This window comes from Schistocerca serialis, chromosome 9 (assembly GCF_023864345.2).
Source record: "Schistocerca serialis cubense isolate TAMUIC-IGC-003099 chromosome 9, iqSchSeri2.2, whole genome shotgun sequence".
Classification (NCBI taxonomy): domain Eukaryota; kingdom Metazoa; phylum Arthropoda; class Insecta; order Orthoptera; family Acrididae; genus Schistocerca; species Schistocerca serialis.
The window spans coordinates 351,371,023-351,397,694 of NC_064646.1; the positions used below are offsets into that span (position 1 = coordinate 351,371,023).

Below are 26,672 nucleotides of genomic sequence, written 5' to 3' on the forward strand. Positions count from 1 at the left end.
TAATCGTTATATATATATATATATATATATATATATATATATATATATATGTGCTAATTGGTGCGTTAGACCATTAAATAATCCCCTAGTGTGCTGAACATACCCACTTACCAATGGTATAGTGGCCCCCTCAGGAACCCATGGACCCTGCATGTCAACAGGGGACTGTACAAGCTGGTAGAGGCTCTGTAATAGCATGGGACATGTGCAACGGCAGTGGTATGGGGCTTCTGATACGTCTAGATACAACTCTGACAGGTGACACATATGTAAGCTTCCTGTCTGATTACCTGTATAGATTTGTGTCGATTGTGCATTCCAATGAACTTTGCCAATTCCAGCAGGACAATGCGACCCCCTTCCCCCACCTACATCCAGAATTGCAATGGAGTGGCTCCAGGAATATTCCTGCATACTTGCCTAGATTTGATTTGTGTCCTTTCTTGTGCAGTTGATGGATTATAGCTTTAGACCAATGTTCTGGTAGTTCTTATTTGTTCCAAATTTTCGTTATGCACTGGTGTAATGGTATCTTCACTGATTCTGCTGCATATGTGCAAAGCTCTGGAAGTTTTTGGTCTCGTCTACTTTGCTGTCCAAAGCCTTGTGGTTTGCTGGTGGTTTTATATTATCTGCCGATGTTTTAAAGGGGCATATGTGTTTATTTGAAGTATTTCTAGTGGATCTTCGCAATTTAGCAATATCTTAAATGTCTCTGTTAAAATTTCTGTATTTTTTATTGCTGTGGGCCATCTTATTATTTTTATCCTTTAACATTAACGTTGTAAGGTCATATCTTTGTAGTTGCCTGCTAAATATTTTGTAATAATCCCTTGAGTGTGTCTTCTCACATTTTGTTTCCATCATTAGAAATTTAGCTTTTGATATTGACGTTAATCCTTCCTATTATTTTCTGGGCTTTCTTTGTTGCAGTTATCCCATATCACTGAAGGGGATTAATTTCTGTTTTATTTCTAATTTTTAATTTTTATCTTTCTTTATTTCTTTCTTCTTGGCACTAGGGGATCGTTTATTGTCTGAGGTTTGCCCCCCTTATCCTACACTTGTTACATCACTGGTAACAGCTGATGTCACCAGTGGCAGTATAACAGACTGTAGCATGAATTTAGTTACAATCATAAGAAATTGTTTCTTATGCAAGTTGTTAACCTTTGGGCCTGGCTAACGTTTTCATTTGTAGTTTAACTAGTATTTCACTTCAGAACGGATACTGATCGTTCTTCCAGCTATTGGGTTTCAGTATAAACTGCAATATACATATCATTCTTTACTTTGGTATTTACTGAGATAGGTGAATAACTTAGGAGTCCGATGATTAGTGGCACACTTTTCCATATCGTTTCTGCTATGTACTTCGGAATCCATGACTTACACAGGTCTTTGTACATGTAATCACAGCTTAGTTAATTAAACCAAGCAAAGTGAGAGGTTTACAGCTCAACTTCTCCACTTGAAGCCATTGGCATAAAAACTTTCTGCTGTCAAGATGACACTTAATGTGGAATACCTTCCGACATAACGAAAAGAAAGATACGCCAACTTCATGCCTACACCAGGCCTATAAAGTTTTAAAACTTGCTGGCATATTAAAGCTGTGGGTCATCCCAGGACTCGAACCTTACCTCTTTGACTTCTGTGGGCAAATCCTCCATCGGCTTTTTTTTTTCATAAATAACTCAATACATTTATTTCTTTGCACATGATGTAGAAATTTTAAGTTGAACTCTTTGATTAAGTGTATTTCTGAAGTCCACTTGTGCTTCTATACAATAATTTGCACTTTACTTCCTCTACCCCCAATAACAAACTTCTCAGATCGAGGTGTTGGACAACGAGTTCCACAACTGCTGTTATAGAATCAATGTTCCTGTTATCCAAATATGCCTCTGCTGTTTTGAGAATACATATAACTCCTTGAAGGAAGTACTCAAGCAGTATTGCTATCACTGTGTGGGATATTAATTTATTGGGAGAAATATCAGATACATATGAAGGTTCATACAACCATTTTCCCTCTTTAGCTTCCATCAAACTTTGGTCCTCAACGTTATAAACTCCATCTCTGCTGAGTGGTGACACTATGTATATCTCGCTGAAAATTCCTCATCCTGACTTCTTTTTCAAAGAATTTTGCCACTCTGGCTTCTGAGAGATGCTCATTTATTTTTGGATTCCTCATCTTTTTCTCAAGATTGTGGTGTATTTACACATTCACCAATTCCAGCGTTTTACTTTGTTTTCGCAGGATCTGCCCTGCTAACAACTAAGAATGAAGATTTCTCTGGATATAACTCAAGTAATTGCATCTAGGTATCCAGGTGTCCAAATGTTGCAAACATCGTGTAGCATTCATTCTGTGGATGTAAACAACCCACATGTATCAAGAGATATTATCTGAGTAGCCTCTTTGATTGGTACAGTCCAAGCACGGTAGGTTATTCCATAACTTTCTTAGATACGGATCATAGTTTTCTGCCAGTCAGTTTATTGACTAAACTCCTTGTACCAGCTTTGGGTGACCAGTAAAAGCAACTTTCACTATTTTCTCTACTTCACACTTGTAGTGCAAAGAATATTCTAAATGTCTTGACAGCTGAAAAGCTATAGTCGAACGCAACAAATTTCCAGAAAATTGCCTCTTACAACTTTTGTATTAACTTAGATACAATTATTAAGGCATTTCACTAGCAAGTTATCGACATTAAAACCACAAAACCTTACTCTTTTCTAAGAACTAAATGCTGCCAGCAACGTAAGTCGTACATTTTCTTTCTCAGGATATACAAAAAAGAAAACAAAAGACGCAACGCGAAGGAATTATCCGAAAGGGACGGAAATCGGTAGATGTGACGTGTATGTACAGACAAACAAATGATTGAAATTTGAAAAAATGGATTGACATCTACATCTACATGGATAGATTGCAAATCACAATTAATTGCCTGGCAGAGGATTCATCGAACCATCTTCCCCAATCTCTATTATTCCAATCTTGTATAGCGCGCGGTAGAACGAACATCTATATCTTTCTGGGCTAGCTCCGATGACGGTGATCATTTCTCCTTATGTAGGTCGGCGTCAACAAAATATTTTCGCATTCGGAGGAGAAAGTTGGTGAATGAAATTTCGTAAGAAGATTCCGCTTCAACGAAAAACGCCTTTATTTTAATGATATCCACCCCAAATCCTGTATCATTTCAGTGATACTCTCTCCCCGATTTCGCGATAATACAAAACGTGCTGCCCTTCTTTGAACTTATTCGATGTAGTCCGTTAGTCCTACCTGGAAAGGATCCCCCAATGTGCAGCAGTATTCTAAAAGAAAATCGACAAATGTAGTGTAAGCAGCGTCTTTAGTAGTTATGTTACATTTTCTAAGTGTCCTGCCAATTAAACGCAGCCTTGGTTAGCCTTACCCCACAACACTTGCTATGAGTTCCTTCCAATTTAAGCTGTTCGTAATTGCAATTCCTAGGTATTTAGTTGAATTTAGGGCCTTTAGATTTGACTGATTTATCGAGTAACCGAAGTTTAACGGATTCCTTTTAGCATTCATGTGGATGCTCTCACACTTGTAGTTATTTAAGGTCAATTGCCGATTTTCGCACAATACAGATATATTTTCGAAATCGTTTTGCAATTTGTTTTGATCTTCTGATGACTTTACTAGTCTATAAATGACAGCGTCATCTGCAAACAACCTAAGACGGCTGCTTAGATTGTCTCCCAAATCGTTTATAATAGGCAAGGAGCCTATAACACAACCTTGGGGAACGCTAGAAATCACCTCTGTTTTACTCGATGACTTTCCGTCAGTTATTACGAACTGTGACCTCTCTGACAGGAAATTACAAATCCAGTCACGTAACTGAGACGATATTCCATAAGCACGCAATTTCTCTACAAGCCGCTTGTGTAGTACAGTTCAAAAGCCTTCCAGTAATCCAGAAATACGGAATCAATCTGAAATCCTTTGTCAATAGCACTCAACACTTGGTGCGATTAAAGAGCTAGTTATGTTTCACAAGAACATTGTTTTCTAAATCCGTGTTGGCTGTGTGTCAATAGACCGTTTTCTTCGAGGCAATTCATAATGTTCGAACACAATATATGTTCCGAAATCCTCTATCGATGTTAATGATATGGGCCTGTAATTTAGAGGATTATTCCTACTACCTTTCTTTAATATTGGTGTGACCTGTGCAACTTTCCAGTCTTTGGGTATGGATCTTTCGTCGAGCGAACGGTTGTATGTGATTGTTAAGTATGGAGCTACTGTATCAGCATACTCTGAAAGGAACCGAACAGGTATACAGTCTGGACTGGAAGACGTGCTTTTGTTAAGTGATTTACGTTGCTTCACTACTCCGGGGATATCTACTTCTACGTTACTCGTGTTGGCAGCTGCTCTCGATTCGATTTGGAATATTTACTTCATCTTCTTTTGTGAAGGCATTTCGGAAGGCTGTGTTTAGTAACTCTGCTTTGGCAACACTGTCTTCGATAGTATCTCCACTGCTATTGCGCAGAGAGGGCATTAATTAAATTTTGCCGCTAGCATACTTCACATACGACCAGGATCTCTTTGGACTGTCTGCCAGGTTTTGAGACAAAGTTTCGTTGTGGAAAAATATTATGATCATCTCGCATTGAAGTCCGCGCTAAGTTTGGAGCTTCTGTAAAAGATCACCATATTGGTGATTTTGCAACGTTTTAATTTTGGCGTGTTTTCTTCGTTGCTTCTGCAACAGTGTTCTGACCCGTTTTGTGTACTAAGGAGGATTAGCTCCGCCGTTTGTTAATTTATTTGGTATAAATATCTCAATTGCTGCCGATACTATTTCTTTTAATTCAAGCCACATCAGGTCTACCGTTACATTGTTAATTTGGAAGGAGAAGTATATTTTTCGTTTATTTTTGGAGGATTTGGAGGTTACAATATTCAATCTCCTACGACAACCCTGTGTTCACTAATCCCTGTATCCTTTTTGATGCTCGTTATTGGCTCAGAATTATTTGTTGCCAAGGGGTCAATTTTGTTTTCACAACTGTTTAGTATTCGCTTGGACTCATTAACTAACAGCAAGAAATAATATTCAGAGAATGCGTTTAGCACAACTTCGAATGGTGCTTTAAACGTAGCTTCGGAATTAAACATGTATTTTAGCCAACGTAAATTAAAGTCATCACCAACTATAACTGTATGAGTGTTTGAAATCAAATTCAAATTCTCTTTCAGCCTTTGTATCATCTGAATTGGGAGGTCGGTAAAAAGACCCAATTACTATTTTATTCTGGTTGCCAAGAATGACCTCTGCCCATACTAACTCACAGGAACTATCTACTTCAATTGCGCGACAAGGTAAACTACTTCTAACAGACAAACACGCCACCGCCAACTGTGTTTAGCCTACGATTTATTAAAAAGAAAAAGTTTCACAAATGGAGGAAATCAGTAACGTGGGCCCGCCTCTGGCTCTTATGCAAGCAATTATTCGGCTTGGCAATGATTGATAGAGTTATTGGATATGCTCCTGACGGTATGAAGGCAAATTCTGTCCAATTTATGAGTCAGATCGTCAAAATGCTTAGCTAGTTCGAGGGCCCTGCCCATAACGCTCGAAACTTTCGCTGTTAGGGAGACATCCTGTGATCTTGCTGGCCCAGATAGGGTTTGGCTGGCACGAAGGCAAGCAGTAGGAACTCTCACCGTATGTGGGCTGGCGTTATCTTGCTGAAATGTAAGCCCAGGATGGATTGGCATGAAGGGCAACAAAATGTGTAGAATATAGTCGACGTACCGCTGTGCTGTAAGTGTGCCGTGAATGACAACCAAAGGGTCCTGCCATGAAATGCAATGGCACACCAGACCTGGTTTTCAGGCTGTATGGCAGGTGCAGGCAGACCGGTATCCCATCATTGTCCAGGGCGCCTCCAGACACGTCTTCGCTGGTCATTTGGGGCCTGGAATCTCACTGACTGGAGTAGATTGAGTCCCGCTTCGAACTGAGCCGTGACCAGTGAGGACGGGTCTGGAGATTCCTTGGAAAGGGCTGGATACCAGACACCCAGGAGTGATGGTCTGGTGTGCCATTTCTTTTCTTCGCGGGACTCTTTTGGTTGTCATTCGCGGCATCTTTACAGCACAGCGCTACATCGACTATATTCTCTGCCTTGTTTTGTTCCCCTTCATGGAAAGTCATTCTGGTCTTATATTTCAGCAAGATAATGCCCAACTCTACACGGTGAGAGATTCTACAACTTGAAACTTCCTGGCAGATTAAAACTGTGTGCCGGACCGAGACTCGAACTCGGGACGTTTGCCTTTCGCGGGCAAGTGCTCTTCCAACTGAGCTACCAAAGCACGACTCACGCCCTGTCCTCACAGCTTTACTTTTGCCAGTACCTCGTCAGGGCTTCTGTAAAGTTTGGAAGGTAGGAGACGAGGTACTGGCAGAAGGAAAGCTGTGAGGACGGGGCGTGAGTCGTGCTTGGGTAGCTCAATTGGTAGAGCACTTGCCCGCGAAAGGCAAAGGTCCCGAGTTCGAGTCTCGGTCCGGCACACAGTTTTAATCTGCCAGGAAGTTTCATATCAGCGCACACTCCGTTGCAGAGTGAAAAAATCTCATTCATATTACAATTTGCCTGGCGCTTGACAAATCCCGCCTTGGCCTTGGCCAGAAAGGTCGTTAGATCTCTTTCAAATAGAGAACGTTTGGAAAATTACGGGCAGGATCCTTCAATCAGCTCGGGATTTTGACGACCTAATTCGTCATTTGGAGATAATTTGGCATGATATCCCACAGGAGGACATCCAATAACTTCCTCAATCAGTACCAAACCGAATAACTGATTTCATAAGGTCCAGAGGTGGAACAGCGCCTTATTGACTTGCTTAATATGTGAATCACATTCTTTTGAATAAATCATCCATTTTTTCTGAAATTGTAATCATGTGCTTGTCTGTACATGTACGTCACATCTACCGATTTCCCTCCCAATCGGATACTTCCTTCTTGGTGTGTGTTTTTTTATTAGAGTTTATTTCGTATTTTTCTGCCTCTCCAAGACGACGTGTTTGCTTTAAGACACTGCCCTTTGATTTATAAATTATAGATTGCAGCAATCAGTCGCCCTTTTTAGATTTTATTATACAAATCCAGATTTCGGTTAGTAGCTAGCCATTCTAAATGCGCTATTTTTTATTCTAAATGCATGTAAGCCCCTGAAAGAACTATGACTGACGCCCGAACAACACGGACTTACATGTATTCAAAAATGGTTCAAATGGCTCTGAGCACTATGGGACTTAACTGCTGAGGTCATCAGTCCCCTAGAACTTAGTACTACTTAAACCTAACTAACCTAAGAACATCACACACATCCATGCCAGAGGCAGGATTCGAACCTGCGACCGTAGCGGTCGCGCGGTTCCAGACTGTAGCGCCTAGAACCGCTCGGCCACCCTGGCCGGCTTACATACATTGAGAATAAAAAATAGCGCATTGAGAATGGCTAGCTACTAGCCGAAATCTGGATTTGCATAATAAAATCTAAAAAGGACGACTGATTGCTGCACTCTATAAGTTATAACTCACATACAGTCGCTCAGTGCATCCACTTTCCCAATGGAAGGTAACCTGACTGCTCTTTAATGTCAATACATCTTTGAACTCCAAAAAGGGAGAAGGTAGATTTGGGTTTAACGTCCCGCCGATTATTGCTAAGACTGAGCTAGCTATCCAGTAAAGCCTCACGTCTCACTCACCCTCTCTCCTCCCTCTAACAACTTTAATTCCGAAAAGTCCCTCCGTCGTACCTACCAAACGTTACGGAAGTTCTCTTTCCTGTCTTCCAGGACTAACACTACTTGAAGAATGGATATTACGAAGAAATGCTTTTCCACAGGCGGCGTGTACGATGACTTGTAACTTCATGGCAGACTGAGACTGAGTGCCACACAGGGACTTGAAAACATCAATCAGCCGATTCTAATGATGAAGCATTAAACTTTCAGTTAAATGACGATGATACGTTCAGCGAAAAAGTAACATTCTTCCTCACGATTGCATCACATTTTGAGCACAGTGTATCTCATGAGAATTTCGAGGCGCAGTTATTTTTTGGAGACCTTGACTCCTGAAATGAAGGGACGTTGGCGGGAGAAGAGACCGATGTCATAAGGTACGGGTGTCTCGGGCACCACCGCGCAGGTTCGGCCGTCGCCGACTCTAGTCGAGCGCGCGCCGGAGCCGAGTGAGTAGCGTTCATCTCGCTTCGTGATAAACACGCATCATCGCACCGAGCTGGAGGTAGCGCGCCCGTATCGTGGCATCTCGAATGGGCACCGCTCCTGCACACGACCTGGACTCTGCCGTACCGGAAAAACAGCAGTGACCCCGTGGTTTATTACGCAGGTAAGACGACGTCAGCGCAGGAAATTTTCCACTCGTTTGGAGCTGATTGTACGTACGGGTACGTTTATGTGGAATCTGCGATAAACGACGATAGCGAAGACAGTAGCGTAGCGGCGGATAGTGTAAACGGCATTCCCACTGCAGTGTCTATATTGTAGCGTGGCTCCGAGTCACGCTTAGTGACAGCGATAAGGACGTCGGTAATCGATTTTCGAATAATAGCAACGATAATCGCTGGAGGAGCAGTTTCTTTTCACTAGTGCCGAAGATGGATGTTAGGAGTTTTATTGATGAAATACTTGACAGGCCTGCATTGCCGGACCGGAAAGACAAAGCAGGTCATAAGCAGGTTCGTTCTGGACAAATTTTGGAATGAAGTTGCAGTTAAATTGAACATCATGTGTGTAAAAAGCGTATTCCTGCAATAGTAATTATACTGGCAAAACACTGGATACCAAAAAAGATAGCTTTTGTAGAGATCACGAATATTTGTGGTCCTTGAATTTGGTCTTCAGGTGGAAGCTTTGTTAGGTGCACAATTACTGGTTGTGAAGTTGATTCCACTGTAAGATAATGCCGAGTAACGTACCTTCTACGTCAATTATTGAAGTATACTGCTAGGTAATCCACTTAACAATACCGTCGGCCACATCTATTTCGTACTCGCATGGCTATTATTCTCCATTTAAAACACATTATACGAGAGGAGAATTCAACAGTTCGTGATCGTGCTACTCTAACGTGGAAACAGTCGTTGTCAGCTTCCCTTGGTGACATTAATATTTAAATATATAAAGACACTGTGTAACACAGTAGAGTAGAGCATCATGTTTGTAATTTTTGAGCATAGAGTCAGAATGAGCTGTGGAAGTAATTCGAATATGTTTTGCGTCTATACTCACGAAGCAATTAAAAAAATTCAAATATTTTAGTAATCATAAACTACTGATATAATCGATTATTGTAGTTTTCATTTTTGACGACTTGACAATCTTCTCATAGACGATTTGACAATTTTCTCATATATGTTTAGTTACCATTCTTGCTATTTTCACGACATTTGCAACGTTAAGGAAGGGCTAGACTGATGGAAGACTGGGCTATAGACAGGAATATGACAAAAAAATTCGAAATTCAATAAAGCAAATGCTCTATTTTCTCAGTTTATTGTGTATTAATGGTTATTCAGTGCTTGTTTCAAGAGCAGTGTACCGTTAATCTCTCGTAGTTACTTTCTTAGCCATTGCAGTGTGAAATTTACGTAAAAGCTTACGTGAAACATTTAGATTTATAGTGGCTTCCATTCAAAAGCCAAAACCGACTCGGTGCTTAATTCTTCCCTCCACGCTGTTCTTTCATGTGAACACTCTTAAAGCTTTTTAAATAAAATAAACGTTATTAACATTCTACATCTTTATTCTTTACGTCTACATATTTATTTTTCAACATAGTCTCCATGGCGACAAACACTTTTCTCCAAACGAAAACTAGTTTGTTGATACCGTCACTGTAGAGTGTTTGACTTTGTTCATGCAGTCACAACCTCACCTCTGCTTGTACCGCTTTATCACTATCAAAGAGGATGCCTCGAAGGCGTTCTTCAAGTTTTGTCAGGGGACAACAGTCGTATGGGGCCAAATTGTGACATTCTGGAGGCTGATCGATGGCAACGATTTTTTGCAGATGTCATAGAGCTCGTGTGTGATCTGGCGTTGTCATGGCTGAAAGAGAGAGTGCTCCACGTGTGGAAGAATTCTCCTAGGCTTAGAAACTCGGTAACGACACGCCATTTCTCACGCACCGACGTAGTTACGTTAAGTTCGTGTTACACGAACGACTTTCTGGTCAAAATCGACTACGCGAAGTGCATGCGGTTTCCGTTCCTGCTCGTAAATCAGTAACTTACCATGACGCGAGCATGTCTGCAACGTCAGTGGTCAATGGACTGCGCCCGCGTGTGGAGTTCTAATTTCGGTGTATGCTGCGTACTGCCCATGCGCGGAAACAAGGGACTATGACGAAGTCTGCTAACAACTCAAGTTAATATACTCTGGCCTAACTCCCTCATATTACAGAAATGGATTGTGTGCTTTCGTGTCTTCTAAGCATTTATTCTATTGTTTGCTTTGTTTTTCGTAGCACATTGAAAAGCTACGCAAGGTCCTTATATTTTATTCCACTAGTATTCTACAGGAGAGGCGAAATATCTGAAACAAAAATGGTTTATGTTTTACAGAGAAAGCCTACACAAGCATAAATAGGAATATAAATATACCAACGCGTTTCCAAGAAAATTATATAAACAGTGAAAAAGTCGGGATTATTTGCCGCCGGCCGGGTGGCCGAGCGGTTCTAGGCGCTACAGTTTGGAACCGCGCGACCGCTACGGTCGCAGGTTCGAATCCTGCCTCGGGCATGGATGTGTGTGATGTCCTTAGGTTAGTTAGGTTTAAGTAGTTCTAAGTTCTAGGGGACTGATGACCTCAGAAGTTAAGTCCCATAGTGCTCAGAGCCATTTGAACCATTTTTTTGATTATTTGACAATAAAAGTAATTGTCGGTGTTATTTGGGATTTAACAAGAACACAAGACACAAAGGATCATCTAGATATTGTCGTGTTTGCAAGTACGTCTTTTCGAGAGCAGATAAATGTGTATGTACTGAAATTTTTGGATGACACTTTTCCTATTATTTCAATTCATAGGAATGTAAAGAATTTACCACACGACCTTTGGCAAGAACTTACACTATTTAAACCTGCTTTGGTCATCAGTCAACCCTATTATAATTGCTTGTTCCTAAATTTTGTTACTATATTGCCTTTTTTCGTAAAAAGGATAGTCCCTCATAGCCTACTTTCACCGTTCAGATGGCAAAATGGTTCAAATGGCTCTGAGCACTATGGAACTCAACTTCTGAGGTCATCAGTCCCCTTGAACTTAGAACTACTTAAACGTAACTAACCTAAGGACATCACACACATCCATGCCCGAGGCAGGATTCGAACCTGCGACCGTAGCGGTCTCGCGGTTCCAGACTGTAGCGCCTAGAACCGCACGGCAACTCCGGCCGGCAAAATGTACAGCAGACAGCTCTCATAATACATAACTTTGTTGCTGACGTGTAAACGAAAATGACCACTCGGAACAGACGAGTCACAGTACGGGAACAAAACGCTAGCGCCGCTGAAGTAGACTCACTTGTCTCGAGTAGTTAGTTGAGACGAAGAAAATCGATCGCTTAGAAGGGGCCTTAATCACCGCCATGTTAAACGCTATAATTCGGAGTCCTCTAACGGGAGAGGGTTGTAACTTGCGTCAACGAAGCGTAAAAGTGACCGAGTGATATGGATGACATGTAACACCTCAAGCGATTTTGAGAACAGAATAAAAAATTCGGGGCCATTATTTTCAGCCCACTGTCTTAAAACTCCGTCAAGGACGCCTCATGGAAACTGAGAGACACGCTTCGCCATAGACACTGCTCTCTTCGACCCGTTATAGTTCATCGCAGCTCCACCACAACTAAGTCTTAACTCATTAATCAGGGGCTGTTCTTGACTGACGACGCTTTTGTGTGTCGTAGTGTTTGTGAATGTACACTAGTAATGTTTCCGCTCCAAATCGCCTAATGGGAAACTTATCCAGGAAAAGAAGCTGATCTGAAGACTCGCTGTCTTATCACACCTACCGTGCGTTTGGAGCAGTGCTAACTGTTTCCACAAACTGTTGTCGACTGAAGATAGCCGCAAAATTCTTGTACTGAGATTACTCTGGGGTGTTACAAGGAAAATGCTAGTGACTTTAGAACTGCAGTTAATTTTCTCACTTTCGTTCCAAATTATTTTCAGGGCTTATATCGTGTACCGCAGTACAGTTAATGTGGCATTTCAGCAGTTGAGCGAGTAACTACAGTCAGTAATAGCCGCGCGGGGTAGCCGCGCGGTCTCAGGTGCCTCGCAACGGTTCGCGCGGCTCCCCCCGAGTCCTTCCACGTGCTTGGGTGTGGGTATGTGTTGTCCTTAGGGTAAGTTAGTTTAAGTTAGACTGAGTAGTGTGTAAGCCTAGGAACCGATGATCTCAGCAGTTGATCCCATAGGAACTTACCACCACCACAGTTAGTTGGTTCAAATGGCTCTGAGCACTAAACTGCTGTGGTCATCAGTCCCCTAGAACTTAGAACTACTTAAACCTAACTAACCTAAGGACATCACACACATCTATGCCCGATGCAGGATTCGAACCTGCGACCGTAGCAGTCGCGCGGTTGCCGGCTGAAGCGCCTAGAACCACTCGGCCACTCCGGCCGGCAGTTAGTAATAATGCTGGCATATCAAAGTTACAGACAGAAGTCTTTTATACCTTTCAGTTTAGCGCTATCGTTTTTTACTGTCGGATGCATCACAAAGGTCAGCTGCAGCAAGCTTCCCAACAGCTCAATTCTTTGGCGTAGTTTGAAGCACCACCTATAGTTAATAGTTTCAGCTGGTTCTGAACAGTATACGAAAAAGTTCATTTGTATTATTTACAATTAAAATATTGTCTGATTAGGGTAAATCGTAAAATGCCATCAGCGTTAAATTGCTTTGAAATTTTTTGCACGTGAATTACCGAATAATAACACAAAACGTGGAAAGAGCCACTTACTTTGCGCAAGCTTAATTATGACTCATAATTGAAGCACCTACTCGAAATAAATCTATCTGGAACTTTAAATTTAATCAAAATACACGAACAATTATAGGAAGTAAATCGACTGCATTCCTCTGCTGCACATGTTTGTTAGTTGTTTATTCATCCAGAGATCATTTGTAAAATATCAGACATCTCATCTTAAATGACAAATGAAACAATTTTTTTAAAAAATTCAGTAATTCATATGTACGGTAACATTATCTCCTGTAGGACTACGTTAACGTGTTGGGTTGTTAATTGTTATGTCTTGTATATAGTGTCTTTTCGTACATATTTTCAAATAATTTATCACTGTTTATTGCCCATACTACACACACACACACACACACACACACACACACACACACACACACACACATGCACATACACATACACTCTTTCTGTTTGCCTGACGACCTTGACGATACTTCCGTTATTCTACTAAATTCTTCGCGTTTACTCCTTGGTGCGTCTGAAAGAAACTAGGTCAACATCTCACCACAATGTGTGAGACGTGTAGCTCAGGAAAATGGAAAGAGATTAGAATTATTCATGGCTCTGAGCACTATGGGACTTAACATCTGAGGTCATCAGCCCCTACAACTTAGAACTACTTAAACCTAACTACCCTAAGGACATCACACACACCCATGCCCGAGGCAGGATTGGAACCTGCGACCGTAGTGGTCGCGCGGTTCCAGACTGTAGCGCCTAGAACCGCTCGGTCACTCCGGAGATGCTGGGCAGAGGATTTTACAGCGAGTTTCATTACACTACGACAGCTTACTGCAGAATGGCAGTTGTTTATTATTAAATAATGTTAATTTCCTGCCGTTCCCTACACTCCTTTATCTAAATAACCGTTGACTTTCTGTAAAAATTATTTAAAAGCTGTGCTTCAAAAGATTTTTTAAATATTTTGATTTTAGTTGTCTTTTTAATCCCCTTTGGCTATTTTTTATACAGTTTTGTTCCTTTGTTGAATGCTACCTTACCCAGAATAGACGTTTCTGGCAATTTTCTTCCATTTTTCCTTGTCCTACGTGCAGTCATCTTTTAGTCAGTTTTCCCTTTGATTTCCTCGAATGCGATGCGCCCACCTCTTTCTAGGCATTTCTCTTTCACTGGCGCCTTTTATTGCCACCTCCATCACTCTTGTTTCAACACGAGTTTGGTCTCTTTTCATTATATCCCCACACCATTGAAATCTTCTGTACTGCAATTTCTTGGATATTTCAGCCACTTTTACAGTTCCTCGGATGTTCTCAGTTGCAATCCGGAACATTTAAGTGAATCTTCACATCCACTTCACCATCTTCTTCTTAGCTACATCTAGCCTACGCACTGGTTCTTAGTTATTGTCCATGTTTCATCTCCATACAGTAATGTTGACCTTACCACTGCCTTATATACGTTCCCCTTGACTTTTGACATTTATTTTTTTTGTCGCAGATGTTTCCCGGCATTTTTTTTTCCAATTGCTTCATCCAGCTAGCACTCTGTGAACTATCTCAGAATCCAGATGTTTGTTACTGGCCAATGAACCGGTATCTTGAAGCTATCTATCCTCCTTAGGCACTCCCCATTTATTATGACTGATTAACCTTCCTTGTTTCTCACGCATAAATGCACCGTTTTACTTCTGCTGATTTTAAGCCCTTTGTCCTCCACCGCTTGCCTCCAGTCTTCCAGTTTGCAGTCCAAACCATCTTTGCTGCTGCTGCACAACGCAATATCGCCTATAAATGTGGCTGCTGTTCGATGACCATGAATGACCCTGTTTGTGAGATAATTGCTGATGTTCTTCTTTATGTGCATAACATATTTGTAGATGTTCAAACACCTGTGTAAACAGATGCTTAAAGGAAGCTCGGTTCCTACGGCTAGTTATTATCCTAATGGTCCTTTTCTGTAGTTTCAAGGCCACGTCCTATTTTTTGCATAGGACACCCGGAAAATGATTCCATAGGTAAAGGTGGAATGCATAAGGAATAGCATACAACTATACACTGATCAGCCAGAAGATTACGACCACCCACCAAATAGCCCGTGTGTCCACCTTTGGCACGGATAACAGCGGTGACGCGTCGTGGAATGGAAGCAATGAGGCCCTGGTAGGTCGTTGGAGGGCACAACATTTGCACGCATGTCACCTAATTTCCGCAAATCCCGATGAGTGGGCGATGAGTTATGACACCACTTTCAGTCACATCCCAGATGTATTCTATGGAGTTCAGATCTGGCAGATTGGAGGAGTGGGGGGGGGGGGGGGGGGAGCAGCACATGAATTGGAACTCGCCATTATATTCCTCGAACCACTCCATCACACTCCCGGCCTTGTGACAGGTCACATTATCTTATCGAAAAATCCCACTGCCGTCGTGAGAGATTATAGCCATGTAACCAGTGTACGACACTCCTTGGCTGTCAAGGTTCATTACATGAGCTCCATTCGACCCTAGGATGCTCACATGAATGTTTCCCAGAGCAAACTGGAGACGTATCAAGGAGCTATTCTCCTGGAGGACGACGGATTCACGCCCTCCCATCGGCATGATGAAGAAGGTATCGGGTTCATCAGACCATTAATCCTTCGACCGTGTTCGACGAACTGGGATCGGGAGCCATTGCTGCCTTGTTGTCATGTTCGGCTGCGTTCATCCAGTCGTGCTCTCTTGCCGGGTGTCCTCGTCGAATTGAGTTCGGCTGCCTTTTGGCGCTATGGTACGTGCTCGACGAACGGCCCTCGGGTGTGCAGTCGGCCGCCAACGAAATTCGCTAGAGTCCCTCTACAGTGTAAAATTCTTTCAACGGAGGTGGCTGGTGGTCTTTTCTGTGAAAATATATATTTTGTGAGACAGTAGAATTTTCCATGTGCAAATATGTCGAAGCTCGCATCTTCTTCGTCTTTGCGTGATGAAGACATTGAACTATTATTAAACCAAAGCGATAATGAGTGGTCTAAGTCTTTCGAGCGGTGGAAGAGACAGTGATGACAATTTCAGTGATAGTGATACAGAAACGTCAAGTGTGGAAGAGGACGTCGCAGAAGAGGTGCTGACTGCTGATCTTGACTGCTGACCCCAAGGTCTTGGTCAGTTAAATGTAGTGCTGATAGAAGTAAGTTTCCGTTCACAGGCACTCCAGGAGTAAACATCAGTTTCGACGATCCTCCAGATCCATTAAATATTTTTACCTTCTTTATTGATGACAGCTTGTTAACAATTATATCAAGTGGAAGAAACAAATATGCTGAACAACTTAGATATTCATATGCAGACAAACTGAAACAACGATCTCGTGTGCACAAGTGGCTACCTACAAATAATGGAGAGCTCTGTTCGTTGTTTGCATTGCTATTTTTCCAAGGAACTGTGCAAAAACCCGAATTCGAAGTGTATTATTCGTGAAAAGTTGAAACTCCAATTTTCCGAAAAATTATGTCTGAAAGTAAATTTAGTCATCTCTTGAAGTTCCTTCATTTCAGTGACAATACTTCGTATTGGCAAAACTGTGGAATTCCTTCCAAACTGTTCAAACTGAAACCTGACCATTAAAAAAAAAATGAAGAGGCTTATACTTCGGAACAAGAATTGTCAATTGATAAATCCCTCCTACTGTGGAAAGAGCGGCTTTCCATGAAGCAGTATATTCCATTCAAACGTGCTCGTTTTGGAATTAAGTCATTTTGTTTGTGAGAAGCAAAAAGTGGCTATTTGTGTCGCTTTATCATTTACAGAGGGAAAGACACAGTGTTTGAGCCACAATGTACTGTATACTCTTTAGCGTCGAAAGTTGTTTTGTCGTTACTCGAAGGGTATTTTGACAAGGGATATACAATTTTTACTGACCGATTCTATTCAAGTCCCCACCTGTAATATTTTCTTGTATCTAAAAGCTCTGACTGTATTGGAACAGTTATGGTGAACAGAAAAGATATGCCAGCAGCTTTGAAGGAAGGAAAACTCGAGAAGGGTCAGTTAAGACCTTTTATAGAGGACAGTTGATGGCGATGCGATAGCGAGATAAAAAAGATGTGCACTCTTTATCCAGTATCTACAGTTACGAACCGAAACAAACTGAGGAGAACATTAGAAACAAAGCCTGAAGTTATAGTGAAAGACAATGACAGAATGGGCGGTGTTGATTTGGCTGACCAGTACATGACAAATTATACTGCCACAAGAAACCTCCTGCGAAAATGTTATATGAAGCGCTTTCGCTATTTCATGGACGAGACAGCTCCCAATTCCTACCTTATATATAAGAAACGTGGTGAAAAATTGGGAGACTTGATTTTCAAATTCGTCTAATCGAAAGTTACTGGAAAAATACAGTGCACATGTTGTTTCGTCCTCTCAGCCCGGTAAGATTGGACGCCCCTGCCAAGTTTCAGCCCCAACACGTTTGGTAGGCTGCACATTCCATCAACTGAAAACAAAAGGGCGCCGACACGAAAATGCCGAGTGTGTTGCAACAAACTGGATGACAACGGAAAAAAATAAGAATAGAAACGCGTGTGTATTGTGAAGAGTGCGACTTTGGATTGTGTGCAATGCCATTCTTTGAGCTATACCATAGTAAGAGTAATTTCCAATAAATATTCTTCAAGAATCCGTATTTCCTTTAGCTCTACCACTAAAACCCTTCCTCAGAATATAAAAATGAATAATAAATAATTTTTATTTCAGCAGCAGCCTTACTAATGTGAAAACGTTCGAATTGTCAGATATTCAGTTGTTAGATAATCACTTGCCTATCGCACATGTTGTTGTTGTTGTGGTCTTCAGTCCTGAGACTGGTTTGATGCAGATCTCCATGCTACTTTATCCTGTGCAAGCTTCTTCATCTCCCAGTACCTACTGCAGCCTACGTCCTTCTGAATCTGCTTAGTGTATTCATCTCTTGGTCTCCCTCTACGATTTTTACCCCACACGCTGCCCTCCAATACTAAATTGGTGATCCCTCGATGTCTCAGAACATGTCCTACCAACCGATCCCTTCTTCTAGTCAAGTTGTGCCACAAGCTCCTCTTCTCCCCAATTCTGTTCAATACCTCCTCAGTTATGTGATCTACCCATCTAATCTTCAGCATTCTTCTGTAGCACCACATTTCGAAAGCTTCTATTCTCTTCTTGTCTAAACTATTTATCGTCCATGTTTCACTTCCATACATGGCTACTCCATACAAATACTTTCACAAACGACTTCCTGACATTTAAATCTATACTCGATGTTAACAAATTTTTCTTCTTCAGAAACGCTTTCCTTGCCATTGCCAGTCTACATTTTATATCCTCTCTACTTCGACCATCATCAGATACTTTGCTCCCCAAATAGCAAACCTCCTTTACTACGTTAAGTGTCTCATTTCCTAATCTAATTCCCTCAGCATCACCCAACTTAATTCGACTACATTCCATTATCCTCGTTTTGCTTTTGTTGATGTTCATCTTATATCCTCCTTTCAAGACACTGTCCATTCCGTTCAACTGCTCTTCCAAGTCCTTTGCCCTGTCTGACAGAATTACAGTGTCATCCGCGAACCTCAAGGTTTTTATTACTTCTCCATGGATTTTAATACCTACTCCGAACTTTTCTTTTGTTTCCTTTATTGCTTGCTCAAGATACAGATTGAATAACATCAGGGATAGACTACAACCCTGTCTCACTCCATTCCCAACACTGCTTCCCTTTCATACCCCTCGACTCTTATAACTGCCATCTGGTTTCTGTACAAATTGTAAATAGCCTTTCGCTCCCTGTATTTTACCCCTGTCATCTTCAGAATTTGAAAGAGAGTATTCCAATCAACATTGTCAAAAGCTTTCTCTAAGTCTACAAATGCTAGAAGCGTAGGTTTGCCTTTCCTTAATCTTTCTTCTAAGATAAGTCGTAGGGTCAGTATTGCCTCACGTGTTTCAACATTTCTACGGAATCCGGACTGATCTTCCCCGAGGTCGGCTTCTATCAGTTTTTCCATTCGTCTGTAAAGAATTCGCTTTAGTATTTTGCAGCTGTGACTTATTAAACTGATAGTTCGGTAATTTTCACATCTGTCAACACCTGCTTTCTTTGGGATTGGAATTATTATATTCTCCTTGAAGTCTGAGGGTATTTCGCCTGTCTCATACATCTTGCTCACCAGATGGTAGAGTTTTGTCAGGACTGGCTCTCCCAAGGCTGTCAGTAGTTCTAAGGAATGATGTGTACTCCGGGGGCCTTGTTTCGACTTAGATCTTTCAGTGCTCTGTGAAACTCTTCACGCAGTATCGTATCTCCCATTTCATCTTCATCTACATCGTCTTCCATTTCCATAATATTGTCCTCAAGTACATCGCCCTTGTATAGACCCCCTATATACTCCTTCCACCTTTCTGCTTTCGCTTCTTTGCTTAGAACTGGGTTTCAATCAAAGCTCTTGATATTCATGCAAGTGGTTCTCCTTTCTCCAAAGGTCTCTTTAACTTTCCTGTAGGCAGTATCTATCTTACCCCTAGTGAGATAAGCCTCTGCATCCTTACATTTGTCCTCTAGCCATCCCTGCTTAGCCATTTTGCACTTCCTGTCGATCTCATTTTTGAGATTCCTTTTTGCCTGCTTCATTTACTGCATTTTTATATTTTCTCCTTTCATCAATTAAATTCAATATTTCTTCTGTTACCCAAGGGTTTCTACTAGCCCTCGTCTTTTTACCTATTCGATCCTCTGCTGCCTTCACTATTTCATCCCTCAAAGCTACCCATTCTTCTTCTACTGTATTTCTTTCCCCCATTCCTGTCAATTGTTCCCTTATGCTCTCCCTGAAAGTCTGTACAACCTCTGGTTCTTTCAGTTTATCCTGGTCCCATCTCCTTAAATTCCAACTTTTTTGCAGTTTCTTCAGTTTTAATCTACAGTTCATAACCAATACATTGTGGTCAGAGTCCACATCTGCCCCAGGAAATGTCTTACAATTTAAAACATGGTTCCTAGATCTCCGTCTTACCATTATATAATCTATCTGAAACCTTCTAGTATCTCCAGGCTTCTTCCATGTATACATCCTTCTTTCATGATTCTTGAACCAAGTGTTAGCTATGGTTAAGTTACGCTCTGGGCAAAATTCTACCAGGCGGCTTCCTCTTTCATTTCTTATTCCCAATCTATGTTCACCTACGAAGTTTCCTAATCTTCCTTTTCCTACTATCGAATTCCAGTCAGCCATGACTATTAAATTTTCGTCTCCCTTCACTATCTGAATAATTTATTGTATTTCATCATACATTTCATCAATCTCTTCGTCATCTGCAGAGCTAGTTGGCATATAAACTTGTACTACTGTAGTAGGCGTGGGCTTCGTGTCTATCTTGGCCACAATAATACGTTCACTATGCTGTTTGTAGTAGCTTACCCGCACTCCTATTTTTTATTCATTATTAAACCTACTCCTGCATTACCCCTATTTGATTTTGTATTTATAACCCTGTATCCACCAGACCAAAAGTCTTGGTCCTTCTGCCACCGAACTTCACTAATTCCCACTATATCTAACTTTAACCTATCCATTTCCCTTTTTAAATTTTCCAACATACCCGCCCGATTAAGGGATCTGACATTCCACGCTCCGATCCGTAGAATGCCAGTTTTCTTTCTCCTGATAACAACGGCCTCTTGAGTAGTCCCCACCCGGAGATCCGAATGGGGGACTATTTTACCTCCGGAATATTTTACCCAAGAGGACGCCATCATCATTCAATCACACAGTAAAGCTGCATGCCTTCGGGAAAAATTATGGCTGTAGTTTCCCCTTGCTTTCACCCGTTCGCAGTACCAGAACAGCAAGGCCATTTTGGTTAGTGTTACAAGGCTAGATCAGTCAATCATCCAGACTGTTGCCCCTGCAACTACTGAAAACGCTGCTGCCCCTCTTCAGGAACCACACGTTTGCCTGGCCTCTCAACAGATACCCCTCTGTTGTGGTTGCATCTACGGTACGGCTATCTGTATCGTTGAGGCACGCAAGCCTCCCAGCCAACGGCAAGGTCCATGGTTCATGGGGGGAGGCTATCGCACATAAGCGTGTCAAATACGCGCCGCTACAGTAAGCGCTAGAGGCGCGGAAAGAAATACACGCGCGCGAACAGTTGTAGGCGCCAAAACTACTCGCCTGAGCAGCGGTGCAGCGGCCGACAATAGTCCGCCAATGGGCGCTTTTCGCCACAACAAACAGCACGGTCGAGAGGTTACACGCTCTGCCACTGCGCCAACGTCCAGTGCCGATGGTTACGTGCTCATTTCAGTCGTAGTTACCAATGTCGTGGTATTAACATTAGCACATGCATGGGCGGTCACCTGCGGAGGCCTATCGTTAGGAGTGTTCGGTGCTCTGTGTGTTCAGACACACTTGTACTCTGCCCAGCATTAAAGTCTGGTTTTATTTCTGCCACAGTTCTCCGCCCATCGGGTTTTACCAGTGTGCCCAGACTACGACATCCTACATCTGTAATGAGTGTTGGCCACCCAAACCCACAAGGACTAGACGTGATTCCACCTTGCTTTCGCCATATGTTAAAGACACACGCCACAGCACTCCCGAGGAATCGTGTAGTTCGTGGAATGCTCGACCCGAGCCTACGGGGCATTACAATCTGCCTTCGGTCGGTCTCAGATCGCGCATCTTCCCCATTCTACGCTCGACAGCACGCTCCCTGATACGTGTTACGTGCGTGTGTGTGTCTAGCAGTCATTCTTTGCCAGGTGACGCTGCTATCGTCTGGACGGGTTTATACCGATAGTATGTCGGTGGTCGTAATATACAGGCTGATCAGTGTAAAGCAGTCTCTTACAGAGAAATGTCAGGACTCTAAAAGGCACATTTTCTTTGCTAATGTTTTTCTGTGTTAATTCTCCTTGGGTGACAGTCAATATTCAGTCATAAAAATTTTATGTTTGCTGTATAATCTAAGAAATTTTCGTTTACATTCAGTTTACAGAATTATTTGTCCTCTTTAACAAACAATTCTTGCTGACTGTTTTCTACATGTTCTGTGGAAGTTATTGCGTAATGACTAATTACTATCTTCCATTGGGGGTTTTGGTGTTTTACCTGTGCTTACAATGTTGCTGCCATCACCAGACAACTTTTTCTCAACATCTAACAACATCAGGACAGTTATTGATATTACACACATCAGAAAAAGTTTTGCATCGCCTCGGTTCCGAGAATTCCGGAACTAGAACAGAAAATTGGAATAGAGGTCAACATAAACATCATTTCCGCCCTTTTATTGCTCATGAAAACTACACATTGTACCACCATACAGCGAGACCTTCAGAGGTGGTGATCCAGACTGCTGTACACACCAGTACCTCTAGTACCAAGTAGCACGTCCTCTTGCATTGATGCATGCCTATATTCGTCGTGACATACTATCCACAAGTTCATCAAAGCACTGTTGGTCCAGATTGTCCCACTGCTCAACGGCGATTCGGCGTAGATCCCTGAGAGTGGTTGGTGGGTCACGTCGTCTATAAACGGCCCTTTTGAATCTATCCCAGGCATATTCGATTTCATGTCTGGAGAACATGCTGGCCACTCTAGTCGAGCGATGTCGTTATCCTGAAGGAAGTTATTCACACGACGTGCACGATGGGGGCGCGAATTGTCGTCCATGAAGACGAATGCCTCGCCAATATGCTGTCGATATAGTTGCACTAGCGGTCGGAGGATGGCATTCACGTATCGTACAGCCGTTACGGCGCCTTTCATGACCACCAGTAGCGTACGTCGGCCCCACATAATGCCACCCCAAAACAGCAGAGAACATCCACCTTGCTGCATTCGCTGCACAGAGTGTCTAAGTCGTTCAGCCTGACCGGGTTGCCTCCAAACAAGTCTCCGGCGATTGTCTGGTTGAAGGCATATACGACACTCATCGATGAAGAGAATGTGATGCCAATCCTGATCGGTCCATTCGGCATGTTGCTGGGCCAATCTGTATAGCTCTGCATGGTGTCGTGGTTGCAAAGATGGACCTCTCCACGGACGTCGAGAGTGAAGTTGCGCATCATGCAGCCTGCTGCGCACTCTTTGAATCGTAACACTACGTCCTGTGGCTGCATGGAAAGCATTATTCAACATGGTGGCGTTGCTGTCAGGGTTCCTCCGAGCCATAATCCGTAAGTAGCGGTCATCCACTGCAGTAGTAGCGCTTGGGCGGCCTGAGCGAGGCATGTTATCGACAATTCCTGTCTTTCCGTATCTCCTCCATGTCCGAACAACATCGCTTTGGTTCATTCCGAGACGCCTGGACACTTCCCTTGTTGAGAGCCCTTCCTGGCACAAAGTGACAATGCGGACGCGATCCAACTGCGGTATCGACCATCTAGGCATGGTTGAACTACAGACAACACGCGCCGTGCACCTCCTTTGTGGTGGAATGACTGGAACTGGTCAGCTATCGGACCCCCTCCGATTAATAGTCGCTGCTCTTCAATCGTTGTTTACAATTTTGGGCGGGTTTGTGATATCTCTGAACAGTCGAAGGGACTGTGTCTGTGATACAATATACACAGTCAACGTCTGTCTTCAGGAGTTCTGGGAACCGAACTGATGCAAAACTTTTTTTGATGCGTATGTATTAAGAACAATAGTTGCCCTAAGATGCAGCTGTGAGCGATTCCTACGTTAATATGCTTGGGGTCTGATAAGTGTTTCACTGAAAGTTTCCTTTTTTAAAGTCTGTGCCACTTCTACCCATAGCACACTGTTCTACAGGTATGTTCTAAACCAGTCATTGGTAGTTCGTAATATTCCAAACGATTCCAGATTTTTAATAGAATTGTATGCTCAACACTATCAAAGGCATTCGAGAGATATAAAAATATACCTGCGACATATTCATTCTTGCCCACTGCATAAATACCGCTGCTTTAAATTCTACTACGTCTGATTTTATACTTCTACGACTCTGAAAACCGAACTGTGCTTCTTTGAGGAGATTACATTTATTCAAGAAGTTAGTCACTCTGTATTTCAGAAGAGATTTTTTAAGTACACCACCGGCGAAATGGGCCTGTAGGTTTTGTACATGTTCTGCATCACCATTCCTTACTAGAGACACAACTCTTGCGTATTTCAGATGCTCCGAAAACTTACCTGAACTGATAGTCTTACTTATTATGCTAGTTAATGAAGCTTGAATACTAATTAACCATTATTTAAGCACACATACAGGCACTTCATATATGCCTGCTGACTATTTGTTTTTTAATTTTTGTATTTTTTTCCGGACTTTATACTGTGGGATGTGTAACAACATCAACCAAATTCAGAAAACAGTGTTTGAAGGATAATTATGAAATTCTACTCATTACAAAACATTTTTCGCGGAACAACAATTTTTATGGCAAATGATATTAAACAATATTTATTCTTCATAAATACTTGAAACGGTCCTACGTTTTCACGTCGTCAATAACATAACTACCTTGAAAATCGTAAGTTGAGCTTAACAACATTTACTTGAAAAATAATTTTCTAACAGTGGCCACACAAAATTCACACCGTTGTCTCCTCGCATTCTCTACCCTACCAAATTGAAAACTGCTTACGGAACTGTTGAAACGGCTGGTCTTGTGGAATGGTGGGTCTGCATTTAATAGAGGCCTTTCTCATGAATGATCACGGCGCCTGTGACTGGTGATGATCGCTCGCGTTCGATATGTCCGCCGCGTTCGACTCTTTGATCATATTTCACCATTTTATGCATAGCTATCATGGTTTCAAGCACAGAGATTTCGAGACACTCTCTCTCCTCTGCTGTCTTATCAGCATTCAGTGTCATATCTCTCACCGACCTTAACGGTATTGTCTGAACAATACTGAAGACGCATTATTTTCCACCAGAGTAAAACCTTTCGTCTGTCCCACACCGCTTCCTCGAAGCCATTTTCAGTAACAGGAAACTCGACTCTGGAATAACCTCCCTCCTTACATCAGAGGACCGAATAACATATCCACTTTCAAAACATAGTTAACGACATAGCTACTGAAGCACCAAGAATGTGTACCTTCGTTCCTGTACCCGTTGCCCCATTGTATCCTTCCTTCCTTCCTCCGACATCTTCCTCGTTTCTCAACGCGCTTAGCTGGTGCAGTCTACCTAAATTTCTCTCCCTCAGAACTCTTTATATCAGAAAATATCACTTTTGTGCACCTACAAATACATTTTGTTTATGCCACTATTATCATTATCGTTATTTTTATTGTTATTATTATTATTAGCGGCAGCATCAGCAGTAGTAGTGGTAGACTGCTAGTATTAACCTTATTAGTTATCAGTCACTACTATTATTTCACATGGTGCCTACATACATTCAGATCAGTTTTTACTGTGTTAGAACCATTTTATTATTATTTATCATATTAAAGTTGCTGTTACTTCTTAGATAATTATGATGTATAAATATTATATATGTGAAACCCTTGTCGGATGTAACAGAGAGCCTAAAGCCCATAATCTAATCAGATTAAATAAATATAAAACAAATTACAATCTGTCTTCATTAGCTGCGTTGGCTTGCACTGCAGGGCGCGCTCTTTTATTACTTCGGCAATAATTATACGTGGTTCGTCGCTGTGGGACTGGTCTCGGGTAGAATGATGGACATTAACACCCTCCAAAACTATTTTTGGTTGATCAGCTGAGTTAAATAATTATTTTAGTTGATCGCCGGCGGTGTTGCAATTTGACGATCTGTAAGTGGAGAGAATATTTACCTGACTGTCTCATATCTTAAGAAAGACCCCAATAACATCAGTAGCTGATTCATCCATATTAATTGTGATAGGAATGTATTTTTCTAAGCCAAGTAAAAAAAGCTCTTCCTCTATACCAGATGACGACATAGCTATGAAAAAATCTCTTCTAGGCTTCATCACTGCTAACTATTAACTTCTAACTGCGAGTCCTTCCAGCCACAGAGTCTTACAGAGTGCGCATAGCGCTGTCAGTGATATTAATGCAGTCTAAAGAGCTGACAACATACAAACCTATAAACAGGCTATTTACATAGTGAATTTCTTTTCCTATGTATGCGTAATATGTTATATTTATTTACGTTCAGGGTCAACTGCCAGAGTCTGCACCCATTCATCAATTCTCTGCAGGTCGTTCTGCAAATTCTTACTATCTGCTGGCGTTGCTACTTTGGTATAAACAACTGCATCATCTGCGAATAGCCTTAAAGAGCATCCGACGCTTTCTACTAGATCATTAATATACACTGTGAACACCAACAGTCCTACCACAAGCCGGCCGCGGTGGCCGTGCGGTTCTAGGCGCTTCAGTCCGGAACCGAGCGACTGCTACGGTCGCAGGTTCGAATCCTGCCTCGGGCATGGATGTGTGTGATGTCCTTAGGTTAATTAGGTTTAAGTAGTTCTAAGTTCTAGGGGACTGATGATCTCAGATGTTACGTCCCATAGTGCTCAGAGCCATTTGAACCAGTCCTATCACACTCCCCTGTGGTACTCCTGATATTACCTTTACATCTGTCGATGTAGTTCCGTTAAGAG

General features: G+C 42.0%; 1 protein-coding gene across 1 annotated transcript in view; it reads left to right on the top strand.

The window, feature by feature from the left end:
• The first annotated feature begins 8,277 nt into the window (after positions 1–8,277).
• LOC126419353 (probable G-protein coupled receptor Mth-like 4) overlaps positions 8,278–26,672 on the top strand; it is a 212,834-nt gene continuing 194,439 nt past the window's right edge. Inside the window, exon 1 of the mRNA XM_050086539.1 lies at positions 8,278–8,438. The gene's annotated coding sequence lies outside the window, so the exon portion shown is untranslated. The remainder of the gene's footprint in view (positions 8,439–26,672) is intronic.